The 6,438-nt window shown below is 38.5% G+C and overlaps 1 non-coding gene across 1 annotated transcript; it reads right to left on the bottom strand.

Moving 5' to 3' along the window:
- Nucleotides 1–5,803: 5,803 nt before the first annotated feature.
- Nucleotides 5,804–5,876, bottom strand: Trnav-uac (transfer RNA valine (anticodon UAC)). The gene has a single exon. It is a non-coding gene; the product is annotated as a tRNA-Val (tRNA).
- Between the last annotated feature and the right edge of the window lie 562 nt (nt 5,877–6,438).

The raw sequence follows: 6,438 nt of genomic DNA, 5'->3' as shown, positions 1-6,438 counted from the left end.
CAACTTTACCTCCCACTCTATAAAAGTCTGCGTATTGCCAAAACTATGTACCCACAAACTGTTATCCAACTCAAACTAGCCGGCCGGTGTGGCCGAGCGGTTCCAGGCGCTTCAGTCTGGAACCGCGTGACCGCTACGGTCGCAGGTTCGAATCCTGCCTCGGGCATGGATGTGTGTGATGTCCTTAGGTTAGTTAGGTTTAAGTAGTTCTGTGTTCTAGCGGACTGGTGACCTCAGATGTTAAGTCCCATAGTGCTCAGAGCCATTTGAACCATTTGAACTTAAACTCGTGTGCTAACCTTTGACTAAACAGAACCTAATATGAACTGAGCTGTAACTTCAGAAAGCAGCTTGTCTTTATAGTAAATGCACAACTTAAGTAAAACAATTATCTGCCCCTAATCAAAACTTACCTCGCTTCTTGACAACATTGTTGCAGATTTCTCCAAAGTGCAATGGCAAATAGCAAGCAGGCAACGGCTTAGCTAGACTCCTATTTCTAAATACATATTCAAACTGTTGCATTTGGTAATGCGTAATGATAAGCAGTTGGATGGGGAGATCAACTATTTCTATGGAATGATATTCCAAGACAACGATTTTAGAATTACATATGTCAGATTAAAGCTTTGGGTGATCTTCACACATAACATACATCTGAAGAATACTGTGCTTAACAAAGTGAACAATGATTTAAAAACCGTTTGCGTCTGCCAGTCGCTGCTCCTATGATGTTTTCTTGAGCAGCGATTGTCAGACGCAAACTTCAAAAATAAATTTGTAAACTGACACACTTATTGATTTCTACCAACATATGAAAGCTCCAGGATGTTTCGTCCATCATAAGAACTAGACGTAACACTTGAAACTGACAGTAAGTCGAAACAAGCTTGTAGTCTAAATAACTGTCACAAGCTAAATAAAAATTGCACTAGCTAAATTGGACAACAGATAATCCTGAATAGTGTCACACTTTGAACTCTTCCAAGCTGTGGAGTCAATGAAGAAACAAAAACCTATTATTAAGATAATACATGGCAGTCAAAGAGGTTCAACTAATAAATCTTTATTGCAGTGTTAATTAATGAAGAATTCTAAAATTTGTTACAGCTATGGTTCAGGACTGTAATTTGTAACTGCCCAGAAAACTTGCACTACTGACAATTAATTTCTTAAAAATGTCCTTACATCTTAAGATTGTCAGTGCTTCAACACAAATAAGAATACATCAATATTGAGTACCAAAAATAGAAAAGGTGGATAAAAACAGTGAAATGAACACAAAGCTTAATTTTTATTTCTCATGCACACAATAAAAATTTTCTTGTAACTGTGATATAGCTGCATGAGAACTACTTATCACAGCACAACTAAAGCTTTGCAGTTCATAAACATCAGTTTCACAGTTTCACTTCTGGTATTAGCAGCTGTGTAACGAACATTTGCCATAGCACCACTAGTGCTTGGTAGGCCTAACTCGCTATTAACACCAGTTTCACTTGATTCACTACTGATATTAGCAATTTCACAAGGAACACCCGCCACATGTTTTGGAAACACATCCCTGTTTATCCTATGCCTAGTTATATTCATCAAATCTTCTTCGAAAAAAAGATCTTAACAAGCAAAATAAGTAGCACAGCTCACATCAGGTGACAGTTTCCAAAACTTTTCCACTTCAGAAGCAACTCTTGAGGTTGTTTTGGAAACCTGTAGAAATGCTTGTTGCTAACTTTCTCTGTTGAACGCACGTAATATCCAGATGAACAGATGGAGAATTTACAGGAGCATTTCAATGTCAATTTGTTGTGTTGAATATTCTTAAAAAACATAAAATACTTCATTAATTAAAACTACTACTAACATATCAAAGTTATTTAAATAAACAAATGGGAACCACACAGCTTAATTCACAATAGAAGAGAATGCAGTTCATTTATTGACTACGAGACTATTTGTTGAAAATGAAATGTTTTACCTTAGACATTTTTTCAGCACAAAATCCTTTCAATTCCATGATGAATTTTATGAAATTTAAAGAAAAAATCTGTTTATAATGGAGATCAGTAGTATGTAAATATGAAACAAATATGAAGACGATTGTCACCGCAGACTTTAGTCAGAGCAAGACGATAGAGTATCAACAACCGCCATTGGATAGTTCTCATTGGTCAATTCCAGCTTCGTTTAACCCCCTAGCGCCTCTAGTGGTCTGGTGGGAACTACGTGGCTCGTTGCCTCTTCTTCCATATAACTTTCACACCCGTGTACCGCAGTTCAACTACAAATGTATCAGACTGCGCAGAGGCAAAGACTGTGCCACGACAAGACCAAAAATTGTTTAACAGTAACATAATTTTCTCTTCTCTCTCTCTCTCTCTCTCTCTCTCTCTCTCTCTCTCTCTGACGTGCATATCGATGACGTACAAAAATTTAAATGACATGACCACCTGACACTGCTTTGACGCCACTTCGGTGACTTGCCCGTTGATGTGGATGAAATTATGACGAGGACAACATACGCACCAAGTCCCAAGTGAAGAAAATCCCCAAACGCGAACAACGTCTACTGCATAACAGAACGTCAATATTTCAGTTTCCGTATTCAAAGAGCTCTATGGCGTGCCAGGAAAGTTTTACCCACTGTTGCACACTACGATCTTTTAACGGTACATCAGCAAAACCAAAAAAATATGAAAGAGAGAAAAGATGGAGCTGCCGTATGCTTTATAATTGCTGATCTTACTGCGTTTGTAATCGCTATTCGATACTGTTATTAAAGCAACCGTAGATTCCATACACGTATCATAATTGCTCTTCAACGAAATTTCGGGAGAATAACATGACAATCAAACAAATAGAAAGTATGCGACCCTTACAATATCGGCAGTGTTACAGTAACTTCGTGACTATTATAGGGACTGTCACTGTCCATAAAACATATAAACGACCTGTTGGCAAACGTCTAAAGCTTTGTGAAGCAGTTGGCAGACGATTCTGTTGTCTACAGCGTATCCCAGGAGGGATGGTAACTATTCGGTGATAGTGACAGGAACGATCATTCGAAGAAAAAAAGTCTTGTAGACATGGGATCTAAAAAAGCTACGAGCACTTCATCATCTTCGATACTGTTAAACAAACCTCTTGTGCTGCAAGTTCCTTGCTTTCCACAAACAAAAATTGCCCAGTAACTAAGGGTTCTAAAGTGCGCATCTTAAGACCTATGAGCACTTGTTCTTATTATCTGTGAAACACATCTCGTCCACTAATCAAGTGCTCACAGCTTTCCAGTTATGTATTTCACAGCACATGTTGTGTTGTTGTTGTTGTGGTCTTCAGTCCTGAGACTGGTTTGATGCAGCTCTCCATGCTACTCTATCCTGTGCAAGCTTCTTCATCTCCCAGAACCTACTGCAACCTACATCCTTCTGAATCTGCTTAGTGTACTCATCTCTCGGTCTCCCTCTACGATTTTTACCCTCCACACTGCCCTCCAATGCTAAATTTGTGATCCCTTGATGCCTCAAAACATGTCCTACCAACCGATCCCTTCTTCTAGTCAAGTTGTGCCACAAACTTCTCTTCTCCCCAATCCTATTCAATACCTCCTAATTAGTTACGTGATCTATCCACCTTATCTTCAGTATTCTTTTGTAGCACCACATTTCGAGAGCTTCTATTCTCTTCTTGTCCAAACTAGTTATCGTCCATGTTTCACTTCCATACATGGCTACACTCCAAACAAATATTTTCAGAAATGACTTCCTGACACTTAAATCTATATTCGATGTTAACAAATTTCTCTTCTTCAGAAACGCTTTCCTTGCCATTGCCAGTCTACATTTTATATCCTCTCTACTTCGACCATCATCAGTTATTTTACTTCCTAAATAGCAAAACTCCTTTACTACTTTAAGTGTCTCATTTCCTAATCTAATTCCCTCAGCATCATCCGATTTAATTGGACTACATTCCATTATCCTCGTTTTGCTTTTGTTGATGTTCATCTTATATCCTCCTTTCAAGACACTGTCCATTCCGTTCAACTGCTCTTCCAAGTCCTTTGCCGTCTCTGACACAATTACAATGTCATCGGCGAACCTCAAAGTTTTTACTTCGTCTCCATGAATTTTAATACCTACTCCAAATTTTTCTTTTGTTTCCTTTACTGCTTGCTCAATATACAGATTGAATAACATCGGGGAGAGGCTACAACCCTGTCTCACTCCTTTCCCAACCACTGCTTCTCTTTCATGCCCCTCGACTCTCACAGCACATGTTCACCATAAATTTTTACTTTATTTTGCCCATACTATCTCCACGCAAAATGTGGAAGGCGAAGAGCTTGTTGTAGAAGAGATTTGTTTCACACTATCGACGATGGAGACGTGATCTTAGGTCTTAAGTTATGCATTTTAAAGCCCATCTTTAATAGGCTTTTGTGTTCCGAATAATCGTTCCTATCATGTCCCTGAATATTAATTATTCCTCCTGGGACGTCATGTATATGGAAGTTTCAATCGAAGAAAACTGTAGCGAAATGTGGGCAAAACAGGAGAGAATTGACGCTTGGTGCAAGTATGCGCATCTGATCCTCATCTTCAATAAAAGTGATTCACTGCGCACAAATAGGCGAAGAAACCAATTACTGTTCGACTTCACTCATGAACGAAAAACTGGAAACAGTAGCAACTGTTAAACATCCATCTCAAGCTACGTGAAGTGGAACGACAAGATAACTAGGCGTAGAAAAAACAAATGCCAAGATGAGATTCGTTGAAAAACTGAGGAAATGTGTATGGTTTACTAAGGGAGTTGCTCACAAAACACTCTCTCGGCTGATTGCTTGTCTTCAATCGTGACTTCCTTAATGGGTGTAATTAACAGACTGGACAGAGAAGACCCAAAGAAAAGCAGCTCGTTTCCTTACATGCGCATGTAGTAAGTACGATAGCGCTACAGAGAAGCCTAACAAAAGTCCAGTGGCAGGCTCTGCAACAGAAGTATAGTGCATCACGGAGAGTTAAAATGGCGAGAGCGCATGTTTCAGGTCCAGGAAGAGTCGGCCAAATATTACTTCCTCGTATGTAAATTTCGTGAAATGTTCAATCGCCAAATTACGTTCAAAAGGTGGGATACCAACACTCGTTCCCACGCATCATACGTGGATGGAACAGGAATGGGAGGGAAATCATTGTGTTGCTCGAAGGACCCTGCACCACGCACCGTAAAGCAGCTTGCGAAACTTTGGTGTAGATGCAGGTGTAGACGTAGATGTAGATGTAGATGTAGATGAAGAGAACGTCAACATATTTCGATACCTCATTACAATTGTTGAAACGATAAGAGACCGAATTTTAACTTCGATTTCACTGTGCAACAGTTAAGTGCATATGTTTTCTGTATTATAAATTCTCTTATTTTCTGTGTGTAAATTAGCGTAGATTAATTGTATACTGTTCGAAAATTGTAAAGCGACTCTGCACAATCTCATTATTCGCAAGCAACACTGCAATTAGGTGTAAGTGATTCTAGGGTGTAACTTATTTGTAAGGGCATTTTTAGTCCTAATTAACAATTTTAAAGCTATCATCATTTGTATTTATATTGCTTTTAATAGAACGCCTTCCATTTTTTTCCGAAGCAGTCTGAAATGACTTTAACTTGTATGCTTCTTAGTTCATCTCCGCGAACCAACTGTTATATAAAATTGAATCTTGTTCACATAATTTATATATATTTCCAGGTAATGTGTTGTCATTAATATTAAATTCTAAGTGTATGCAAGAAAGTAAAAATATTATGGTTCTGCCCGGGATCGAACCGGGGACCTTCTGCGTGTAAAGCAGACGTGATAACCACTACACCACAGAACCACTGTATAGCACACATCTCATACAATGTATTATATTTACCAAATCTCATGATCACTAGATTTTTCTTTCTTGTTTCTTATCTGTTAAGTGCTCACATTTTCCTTATAAATGAAGTATTTGTAGCAAAGGATTTTCACAAAGTGGATAGTAAACAATTTTCGTTTTTATAGATGAAAGTGATACCTTTTACATAAAGGACGAAAGTAATACGAGTTAATGAGCATCAATAATACAGTTTTCTACAAAACATCTCCTGTCATGGATCGTTATCTTCTCAAACTAACCGTTTCGTTCAGAACCTCGTACCGCCTAGTTTTATTTTCTGGTTCTTGTTATCGTCCAAACAGAAACGAGTTGGGCAGCCGATGGGTGTGAGTCGAAGAGATTTCGAAATAGGGAAGGTAGCCAATTAAAAATAGTACACAGTGAAACATTCGATTTCAGCTGTACCTAGTAACATAGTTTCGTGGAGGCCTACGGTTTCGCCATATTGACATCACTGTATGTTGACCTTCATCAGTGACATTTTTCACAGTCGTGGAAAATTTATACAAGTATGACA

The sequence above is a fragment of the Schistocerca gregaria genome, chromosome 2 (genome assembly GCF_023897955.1).
Source record: "Schistocerca gregaria isolate iqSchGreg1 chromosome 2, iqSchGreg1.2, whole genome shotgun sequence".
In the NCBI taxonomy this organism is placed as follows: Eukaryota; Metazoa; Arthropoda; class Insecta; order Orthoptera; family Acrididae; genus Schistocerca; species Schistocerca gregaria.
The sequence above is the reverse complement of the archived record's forward strand: the minus strand, read 5'-3'. Positions and strand labels throughout refer to the sequence as shown.